General features: G+C 34.8%; 1 long non-coding RNA gene across 1 annotated transcript; it reads right to left on the reverse strand.

Moving 5' to 3' along the window:
* Window positions 1-313: 313 nt before the first annotated feature.
* Window positions 314-11,416, reverse strand: LOC105711137 (uncharacterized). Its single transcript, XR_001105963.2, has 3 exons — window positions 11,166-11,416; window positions 6,864-6,964; window positions 314-416 (listed from the first exon to the last, which is right to left on the reverse strand). It is a non-coding gene; the product is annotated as an uncharacterized LOC105711137 (long non-coding RNA).
* Between the last annotated feature and the right edge of the window lie 233 nt (window positions 11,417-11,649).

Genomic DNA, 11,649 nt, shown 5'->3' on the forward strand with positions numbered 1-11,649 from the left:
CTCCTTTCAAAAACAATAGTGGTTAGAGTGAAAGGCAATATGGAGAAGACTGGTAGAGTCTTTGTACAAGTAAGCTAAACTAGAGACTTAGTTTGCATGAGAACAAGACAGCAGAGAAAAGACTGATTGAGGTCAGAACAAATCTCAAACAGAAACCTCAGTAACTACTGCTTTTAAGGAGCATAAAATGGACAGTTTTAGTCTTTTGAGCAATGTATGCCTCAAGACATTGTTGATAACAAGAGATAAAACAGCAATTAGTGGAACTTCCAAGTTATGTGTGTTTAGAGAAATAGAGAATCATGCCAAACCTGATTCTAGGGTCACTGTCGCTCATCCATGGTGACTGTCATTCCATGGTCACTGTAGGCATAGCCAGGGCTGTGCCTCCTCAGCAGCAACACTAGAGGCTTAACCTGACAGAAAATGGAATGAATTAAAATAAAATAATATAGTAAACAAATAAAACAGTAAATATCTATAGCACATACAGGAGGTTGGGGGAGGCAGGGTAGTATCCATAGGGGCTACAATATTGTATTAGTCCATATGCTGCTAATAAAGACATATCCAAGACTGGGTAATTTGTAAAAAAAAGAGGTTTATTTGACTCACAGTTCCACATGGCTGAGGAGGCCTCACAATCATGGCAGAAGGCAAATGAGGAACAAAGTCACATCTTACATGGAGGCAGGCAAGAGAGTGTGCAAGGGAACTCACATTTATAAAACCATCAGATCTCATGAGACTTATTCAGTACCAAGAGAACAGTATGGGGGAAACTGACCCCATGATTCAATTATCTCTACCCAGCTCTGCCCTGGACACATGAGGACTGTTATAATTCAAGGTGAGATTTGGGTAGGGACATAGCCAAACCATAACAAATATATAATCTAAAATGTATGGTTTTTAATTTTTATTATCATTTTTTTATTTACTTATTTTTTTTTTAATTGTATTTTAGGTTTTGGGATACATGTGAAGAATATGCAAGATTGTTGCATAGGTACACACATAGCAGTGTGATTTGCTGCCTTCCTCCCTTTCCTCCCCTATATCTGGCATTTCTCCCCATGATATCTCTCCCCCACTCCCCACCCCTCGCTGTCCCCTCCCGTATTTCCCCCCAACAGACCCCAGTGTGTAGTGCTCCCTTCCCTGTGTCCATGTGTTCTCATTGTTCAACACCCGCCTATGAGTGAGAACATGTGAAACATGAAAAAAAAATCAGAAAAGAATGGTTGTTACAACAGAAATTGCTTATGAGAGCAATCTGATGATTTAAAAGTCAAAGCCTTCAAAATAGTCATGATAAATGCGTTCAAAATATGAAAGCAATATTTGGCTAAAGAGGTGAAGAAAGGTATGATGACAATGTCACATCAGAGAACAGCAGTAAAGAGGCAGAATTATGAAAAGACCCGAATGAAAATTCTAGAGTAGAAAAGAATAGTAACTAAATTAAAGATTCATTAGAGTGATTCAAAAGTAGATGTAAACTGGAAGAAGAAAGAATTCGTGAATTTGAAGATATATTGATAGAGATTATGCAATCAAAAAACGTGAGAAAAAGAAATGAAGAAAAATTAGCAGGGCCTCGGAGACATGTGAGCTGTCACTAGGCACACCAGCACACCTGTCATTGTAGTACCAGAATGAGATGACAGAGGTAAAAGTACAGCAAAAATTATTTGAAATAATAATGACTGAAATGTACTAAAAAAGACCACCTACACTTCTCAGAAGCTCAATAAGTTCTATGTAAGATAAACACAAAGATATTCACAAACAGAAACGTCATAGTAAAAATGCTGATATTCAAAGACAAGGAGAAAAACTTGTAAGCAGCAAGAGAGAATGGTTTGTCACTTACTAAGGAACCCCAATAACATTGACAACTGACTCCTTAAAAGAAACAATGGAGGCCATAAGGCAATGAGATAACATTCAAATTGCTCCAAAAAAAAGAAAAGCTGCTAAGCTGCTAGCACTAAATTCTTTCAAAAATTAATATAAATTCTTCAAATATTTCCCAAAGAATAGAAGAGAAACACTTCCAAAGTCATTTTGTGAGAGGAATGTTATCCTGATTCTAAAACCCAACAAAGACATCACAAGATAGGAAAACTACAAACCAATATTTAGTACATAGATTCAAAAATTCTCAAAAAATATAAGCAAATTGAACCAAGTAAAATATAAAAGGAATTGTACACCATGACCAACTGGAATTTCTCCCAGGAGTGCAAAATTGGTTTAATATCTAAAAATAGCTAATAGACTACATTATATCAAGAGAATAAAACACAGAAAACACATGATCATCTCAATAGATGCAGAAATGGCATCTGACAGAATCCAACACCATTTGAATATAAAAATACTCAGAAAACAAGGAATATAAGGGAACAATCTCAACTTGATTGTAAAGCATCTACAAAAAATATAGCTAATATCATATTTAATTATGAAGGCAATAATTTTTCACTAAAGTTAAGAACAAGACAAGGATATTCATATTTACCATTTCTATTCAACATTATGTGAAAGTTCCTAGTAAAGGAAATTAGATAGGGAAGAGAAGGAAAAATCATCCAGATTGAAAATGAGGTAAAACTACCTTTGTTCACAGATAACATTTTCTTGTCTAATTTCTAATGCAATAGAATGAAAGTGGATCTTTATCTCATACAGTATACAATAATTTTAATTCAAAATAGATAAAAGACTTAAATGTAAGAACTAAAATATAAAACTCTTAGAAGAAACTTAGAGGTAAATAGGCATGATCTTGGATTTGGCATTTGATTCTTAGGGCACCAAACACACAAGCAGCAAAAGAAAAAGTCGATAAACTATAATTGGTAATTAAAAAAAAATTTATGCCTCAAAGAACACCATCAAGAAAGGGAAAAGGTAACCTATAAATTGGGAGTAAATATTTGCAAATCACCCCTCCAGAATATGTAAAGAGCTCTTACAACTCTATAATAAATATAAACCCCAATTTAAAAATGGAAAAATTATCTCTGTTTTCATTTCTATCAGAATAATACAGAAGTGGCCAAAAAGCATGTGAAAAAATTTTCAACATCATTAGTTTTCAGGTAGATATAAATCAAAACCACAAGGTACCATTTCACTAGTATGGTTATCATTAAAAAGTCACATAATTAACAAATGTTGGTGAGGATATTGATATGTTGAAATTTTTATGTACTACTGGTGGGAAAGTGAGATAGTTCATCCCTTTTGAGAAACAGTCTGTCCGTCCCTCAAATGATTAAACACAAAGTTAACATATGTCCTAGCAATTCTATTCCTAGGTATATACCCAAGAGAAATGAAAATTGACTAGAGAATTTATTTAAAACGAACAAACAAAAAAGATACATTGTATACAGTTCTGGAGGCTGAAAATCCAAGATTATTGGAGCTGTCATCTGGTGAAGGCCTTTTTGCTGTGTCATTCCATGGCAGAATGTGGAAGGCAAGAAGTGTGAGAACGACCAAGAGGGGGCCAAATTTGCTTTTACAGGAAACATTCTTCTGACAATAAACCCACTCCTGCAAAAAATGACATTAATCCATTCATTAGGTCAGAGTTCTCATGTTCTAACCACCTCTTAAAATTCCCACTTCTCCTGCCTGGCCAACATGGCGAAACCTTGTCTCTACTAAAAGTACAAAAATTAGCCAGGCGTAGTAGGGGGTTACTGTAATCCCAGCTACTGAGGAGGCTGAGGTGGGAGAATTGCTTGAACCAGGGAGGTGGAGGTTGCAGTGAACCAAGACTGCACCACTGCACACTCCAACCTGGGCAACAAAAGCAAGACTCCATCTCAAAATAAAATAAAATAAAATAAAAATATAAGTTCCCACTTTTCAATACTGTTGCATTGGGGACCAAGTTCACAACACATGATCTTTGGGAGGCATGTTCAAACCACAACACATATGTTGTCTACACACAAAATCTTTATACATGACTGTTTTTAAAAACATTCTTATAATATGCAAGATGCAGAAACAACTCAAATGTACACCAAGAAATACAGGGACATGCTACAAAGTTATAAATTTTGAAAACATTACACTAAATAAAATAAGCTCCTCACACACAGAAAAATGCCTTTTGTATTATTATGTTTATCGGAAATATCTAAGTTTGGTTAATCTGTAGAGACAGAAAATATATGAGTGGTTGCTTAAATCTACAAGAAAAAAACAAACAACCCCATCAAAAATTAGGCAAAGGATATGAACAGACAATTTTCAAAAGAAGACATTTATGCTACCAACAAATATATGAAGGAAAGCTCATCATCACTGGTCATTAGAGAAATGTAAATCAAAACCACATTGAGATACCCCCTCACACCAGTTAGAATGGCGATCATTAAAAAAAATCAGGAGACAACAGATGCTGGAGAAGATTCAGAGAAAAAGGAAAGCTTTTACACTGTTGGTGGGAGTGTAAATTAATTCAACCATTGTGGAAGACAGTGTGGTGATTCCTCAAGGATCTAGAAATAGAAATACTATTTGACCCAGCAATCCCATTACTGGGTATATACCCTAAGGATTATAAATCATTCTATTATAAAGACACATGCACATGTTTGTTTATTGTGGCATTGTTCACAATAGCAAAGACTTGGAACCAACCCAAATTGCCCATCAATGATAGACTTGATAAAGAAAATGTGTCACATATACACCATGGAGTACTAAGCAGCCATAAAAAATGATGAGTCCATGTCCTTTGCAGGGACATGGGTGAAGTTGGAAACCATCATTCTCAGCAAACTGACACTGAACAGAAAACCAAACACCACATGTTCTCATCACAGGTGGCTGCTGAACAATGAGAACCAGGGCCTGAGAGTTGGGGAGCTAGGGGAGAAATAGCATGGGGTGGGGGGATTGGCTAGGGATAGTATTAGAAGAAATACCTAATGTAGATGACAGGGTGATGGATGCAGCAAACCACACCATGGCACATATATACCTATGTAACAAATCTGCATGATCTGCACATGTACCCCAGAACTTAATGTATAATAAATAAATAAATAAATAAATAAATAAATAAAATATAAAGTTTTGATCCATCTGGAAATCACTTTGATGTAAAAAAATTAAGCAAGAGTCTTCATTTTTATGAATGTCAGATACATAGTTTTTCTAGTATCATTTATTAAATTATTCATTTTAATATCAGCCACTAATTTTCACCTTCATTATACTCAGAATTCTCATTTGAATTGACTCAAATAATTTTAATATTAGAAATCATTAACTACTAGCTTTACTTTATAGTTACAATATCTAATTCTGTAGACAGCATTTTGGAAGAATTAGGATCATGGAAGATAACATACAAAGTGAACTAATTTAGTGCCACCATGAAATTATTTTAAGTACCAGGACGGTGATTATTACTAAATGTGCAATGAAGGAGTAAGTATTTAATAACTAATGGGAGACAACTATTTAAGCTAATGCACAGCGAATATTGAACTTTGATAAATTTGGCAATTATAGGTCACAGTGATAAAACAAACTTCCCAGCTTAATTTAACATGAGTGCTTACTGACATGAACAAGTGTGACACACTTCATCCAAAAGACTGAGTATGCTTTCAAAGTGTTATTGGTTTTTAGTTTTATCACTTGATAAGTTAGCAGTCTAAAAAATTCTAGCCTGGTAGAAGCTAGTTCAGAAAGTTTTATTTTTTCCAACACCCAATCCAGTGTTTATATTTCAGCTAAACACGGATTGTTAACCTATATATTACAGGTTAGACAAAGCTTCCCTTCTTAAGGAGTTAGTTTCTACTGTATTTTATTTAACATTCTCATAATTGGCTGAAAGTGGAGAAAATAATCAGCATATGCCGTGATCCATTAAAGTCAATTTGAATAATGGAGTTAGATTGGAATATTTAACTTCTATTGAAAACATTTTAGATTTTATGTGACATTAAAATGTTGAGCTTTAATCACACTCATCTCATAATTCTGCTTGTTTTATAATTTGTCAGTGTTTTGTGCATAATAAAATTGTTAATTATAAAGAAGTCTCACTTTCAACACATTTACTAACTTAAATTATTTTATTTATTGTAGCTCCAATTGTTTATGCGATGATAACAGTATTGCATTCTCAGAACAATACAAAGTGAATCAAAACAAAAACGACCATTATCTTCTTTCAGTCTCTGTTTTTCTCTAATCTTCTCATAGCTAAACTTCTTGAGTTGTATAAATGTGTCTTTATTGCCTTATTTCTTACTTACTTTTCAGTCAATGATAAGATTATGGTTCTAAGTTCTCAAATGCTGTCTAGATCACCAAATACAGTGTTAGCCTCTGCACGTCTATACTAATTTAGCTCTCTCTACAAGAGTGGGCAGTTTCTACCAAGGCCTCCTTCATTTTACACTCTATTCTCTTGAATTTATTACTTGGAATTCCTGTTTTGTTTCTTCAAATCCTTTTTGTTCTCTTCCTTGCCTCTGTAGCAGCTCCTCCTCCTCCTCATCCTCCTCTTCCTCCTCCTCCTTGTTCTTCTTTTTTTGAGACAAAAATCTCCCTCTGAAAAAGGGGAGTTTCCCTGCACAAGCTCTCTTCTCTTGTCTGCCACCATGTGAGATGTGCCTTTCACATTTTGCCATGATTGTGAGGCCTCCCCAGCCACGTGGAACTGTAAGTCCAATAAACCTCTTTCTTTTGTAAGTTGCCCAATCTTAGGTGTGTCTTTATCAGCATCATGAAAATGGACTAATACACAAATCTTGTTAACTAGATGAGTGAAATATTAGCAAGGGAATCTATATGATTTTCTGGATACTTACCATGTACCAGCAGTTGCACTGAGTATTTTGTCTTGTGTCATGCATGCTTTCCTTAGCCTTCACAATCTTGCACACTTTGGTTCTCCATGTGCTTCTGAGATCTGCATGGGAATTACACATATGGATCACAGCACTGAGCATTCAGAATCAGACAAGGAGAAAGAGGAGGACTGATGCAATTCAATAAACAACCAAAGAACCAGCTTCCCAGCTAGCTCTGCCTTTCTCTCACCCTTCGATGCAAGAAAGAATGTTCATGGATTGGATTCTTTCCATGCAATATCTGAGCTGGCAACAGACTCAGGGACCTGAATTAAACTGTGAATTGCTGACACTAGCGCCTATCTTCTGCTGTTATTTTAAAGGTGATTCCCTAGGACTTTAACATGTTGTGAGCAAGTGATTCAGCACTGCAGCCACACCAGGTTACCAGGCCCCAGCCTTCCAAGTGTATCCTGTGCCACCATCAGAAGAGGCTGCCTCACATTTCCCCAAGAGAAGAGAAAAGTCAATTTATTCAAGACAAGAAAAGCAGGTGTATGATTGCCAATGGCAACTTGATTTATTTTATGTATAGGAGAATATTCCTAGAAATAAGATATTGCTCCCACCAGAAGCTAGGTGTTAGGACCCATTTCAGTTATCTGCACTTCCTTTATTCAGAGTGATGCATTCTACATCAAAATATTTTGTATATGGTTTTAACTTTTTCTTTTCTCAAGGTAAAATAATCACAATCATATTTCCTAGAAATAATGTTAGGTATTGTCATTTTCAGTTTATAGATATAAGACTAAGGCTAAGAATGATTAAGAAATGTAGAGTAGGTGGTAAAAGTTAAACCAAGTCTATTTGATTTAAACCCTAGTGTAGTTAAAAAATAAATAATTTAAGTGTTATATGGAAAATATATGGAAATGATCAAATATAAAAAGCGTGATGTCATTTTTGCCACAGGAGGACCTAGCATGTTGAGCATATCTTTTCACTACAAGAAGATTCAGATTGTCCTTCAATATCAAGAGACTTAGATGAGGAGAACAATGCTCTTATTCTGCCATCCCTTTCTTGGTTAGTAATCAGGGTGACTTACAAACCATTTATTTCCATGGAATATATTTAATCTTTCCCTAACAACCTAAAACACCATAGCACTTAATATTAATACTTGTCGAGAGATGAGTTTCCTAATAAGAGTTTTTAATTCTGATGCTAAAAAATAGGTTAAATACATAAGTCAGGCCTCCTAGTTTGCGTTCCTTTTTTATTTGATGAGATTAACATTTCCCTCTAGTTACCATCTAAACTTCTGAAATTCTGAGGCTCAGAACTTCTAAAAATACATTCATTCAGAAAAGGCATAAAATACAGTCCTTTTATAAGGAGTATATTAAATCCCTTGAGAAGAGTGTGGACTTGATATTGCATGTGAGCTACATATTGGAAAAACACTGCTAACTATTTATTTGAAATAGAAAAGAATAGAAATATATTAGATGCAATAGAAATAATAAAGATATATATTAGATATACATTAGATATATTAGATATAATAGAATATAATTGCCAGAAAGATAGGTGAATTATTGTTATCTCTCTTTGCATTTCTTTTCCAGTGAAAAGGCTGAGAAAGAAATGAACTACTTTAGCCTATCATTCTAATTTAGAACAAGGTTAATGCTTACCTTTTAAGGCTATGCATCTTAGCATTTTAAAAAGGTTTTAAAAAATACATTAAGCATAACAGGTCAAAAAATAGCAAAACGTATCACTTTGTTTTCATATAAATTGTATGCATATATTAATGGTTCATATTTTTAAAATTTTGAAGATACTTTGTTAAATTAAGTTGGGAATAGTAAAAATAAGAGATACATTTTAATTTATCACCACCTGAATTAAATATTCATAGTATTTTTAAATCAAAAGCTGTAAAACAATTTCCAAGATCAAGTTCTCATAACGCTGCACTAATAAGACTTGTTTTGTTGACTGCTAGCATTGTTAAAAAAAGATCAAGAGCAAGATATATTTAAACAAGCTCGCCCTGGAGTGTTTTCATGGTTATAATCTCATAGAAAGTAGTTGTATTCTGTCAGAAAGTCACTTTTGTTCTTACTTCAATAATATTTTCATGCTGTAATGTGATGGCATGAAGTCTAGAAAAAGTTTTTAAAATTACAGTGATTTCTTTAGTAAATGTGGTTCTATTAGTTAACTAGTGCTGCATAACAAATTTATTCAAAATTTAGCAGTTTAAAACAATCAATGTTTGTTATATGATATCTCTTGTGGGTAAGGAATTTGGGAGAGGTTTAGCTGAGAGATTCTGCCCAGGACCCCTCATGAGATTCAAGCTCATGGTGTTAGAGAAGGTCTGCTGTCATCTGCAGGTGTGACTGTGGCAGGAGGATTGTGTCTAAGGGGGCCTGCACATGTGCCCGACAAGTGGGTGCTGGCTATTGTTTGAATCACTCTGCTCATTGCCACATAGATCTCTCTTCACGGCTGCTTGAGGGTCCTCATGACCTGGCAGGTCACTTTCCCCAGAGTAAATGACCCAAGAGAGAAAGGCAGATGCTGTAATAACATCCCTCATCTCCTACTTGTTTCATCGGTCAACCTGATTCATTTAAAGGATAGGTGAGAGTCACTGGGGCCATCATTGAAGTTGGCTACTGTAACTGTGTATCTTTATAATCTTTTAAAATCTTTTCCAAATAAACAGGATAATAAATAAAAAAGCATTTGGGAGTGTGCTCTCAGATTTTATTCATTCCATTTATAGCATCATGCCCTAGATTAGCATGTCTTAAAGAGCATTTTGTTTTTCTGATAGCATTACTGTTACCTAATTTCTCATGTTAAAGATTCATTACAATGGTGCTATTTTCAACAAATATACTTATTTGTCGGGTATACATATGGGCGGCATTGAGCTATCTGAGAACAACCAAAAAAATGTACATCAGTGGAGAAAGCATTACAAAAGACATATGCAAGCATTTCTGGAGGATTTGAGAGAGGAAAAAAGAATGAAAAATGAAATCAAGGACACAGATCCATGGATGATTAAATTATAACTGTGATTCTTATGATATCTCAATACTTAGCTACCTGGAGTGTGGGCCTTGATGTGGTAAGGTGAGAAATGTCTCAAAAATAGAATGATTGTTGGAATGGGGATTGGAACATGAAAATATCCCTGGGAATAAGAAAAATGACTCTGGGTGGAAGAAATTGACCATTATGGACAAGCTACATAGGTGCAGGAATACATGGAGCTGACCTAAAGTGATTGTGCAAATGGTATAGGGAGAAAAGTAAGGCTCAGAGTGAAGTAGAAAAGAATTTCTGTGAGTGTAATTTTGCTGCCTTTTCTGTTTATTGACTCGCCATTGTGCAGAACAGTTCCTGGCTTCTAGTAGGCACTTGGTAATTGCTTATGAAACAGAAGAATTCAATAATGCATGAACTGCAACTTATGAGTACCTTAAAGGTGAGACATTTGGTGCATAGTACCAGGGCTAAAGCATGTCATTGAGACAGAGGTATCACAAAAGATTTTGTGATTACAAAATCAATGTAAGGTTTTTAAATAAACCTAGTTTCATGACTTTGATTTACCTTTTAAAAAATAGATTCCATATATCATCATGTTGTTGCCTCAAACTGTAATTGTGGAGGGGTCTTTGGCGATAATATAAAAGTAAAAATAAAAGTTTACAAAAGTTTCCTTGGATGTGTGTTTTTTACAAGAAAAAATATTTTAACTGACACATGATAACTGTACAAATTTGTTGAGTAAAGTGATATTTTAATACATATACTTTTATGTTCACTCTATTATTGAATATAAGACTTCATTTCCCATAAATAGAAATGAATTAATATTACCTAAAGGAATATTGGGTATAAAGTTCACAAACAAAAAGCAAGGGTACTCATGTAAAGCTTGTCTCCAGTGAACTTTACAATTCTAGAAGGCAGTTGCTGGATCTCATTCACCTTTTTAAAAATAGGACCTCATCATTCATTGAATGAAACTATGCATATTGCATCAACCTTTTGATATTTCACAAGAATTTTTCTTCAAATTCATACTCCATAGAATTCTGAATGACATTTGCTTCCAAAAAAAGTTGACAGAATTTATTTCTTGGCAAATAAACTATCCATGAATTCAATAGTTTATTTTTTTTAATTGAATAGCCATTATTTTAGTTAATGAGGATAGAGAATATACATGATTTCTACCCTTGGCGAGTTTATATTCCTGAAAGAAAAAAACAAATTTCTCACCTGTCTAAGTGCGATCAAGGCTGACGCAGTTTGGGGAGCAGGCCTTGGTCGCCCATCACTTAGTTGCCTCTGTGATCTCCCGGAGACCGGGTTCTTCACTCTTTCCCTGTCTCTCACATCCTTCTCCAACACCGACAGGGGCCCAGGGGCCCAGGGAGGCAACTCAACAGCATTACTAAATAATGCCTTTGGTTCAGACAAACCCTATTTAGACTGCTGCATTTTAACACAAAATCACTATGCACATTTATTGCTTTGGCGTCCCCTAGTATCAGATTCCAGATGTCTCCTCAACAATTGGCTTAATGAAGTTTAGAGCAACCATCCTCTCTCCCACACACAGAACTATTTTTAAGACTTTATGTTAATGTGTTGTTCTGCTCACTTTTACTGAATTTACTCCTTCTTAACATTCATTTTGGCAATGATATCCTTAAGAAAAAAAAAATCAAAAGCTTCATTTTTTCAGGAGAGAATATTTCTC

This window comes from Aotus nancymaae, unplaced genomic scaffold, assembly GCF_030222135.1.
Source record: "Aotus nancymaae isolate 86718 unplaced genomic scaffold, 86718_ANA_hifiasm-v0.15.2.pri h1tg000032l_0, whole genome shotgun sequence".
Taxonomy (NCBI): Eukaryota; Metazoa; Chordata; class Mammalia; order Primates; family Aotidae; genus Aotus; species Aotus nancymaae.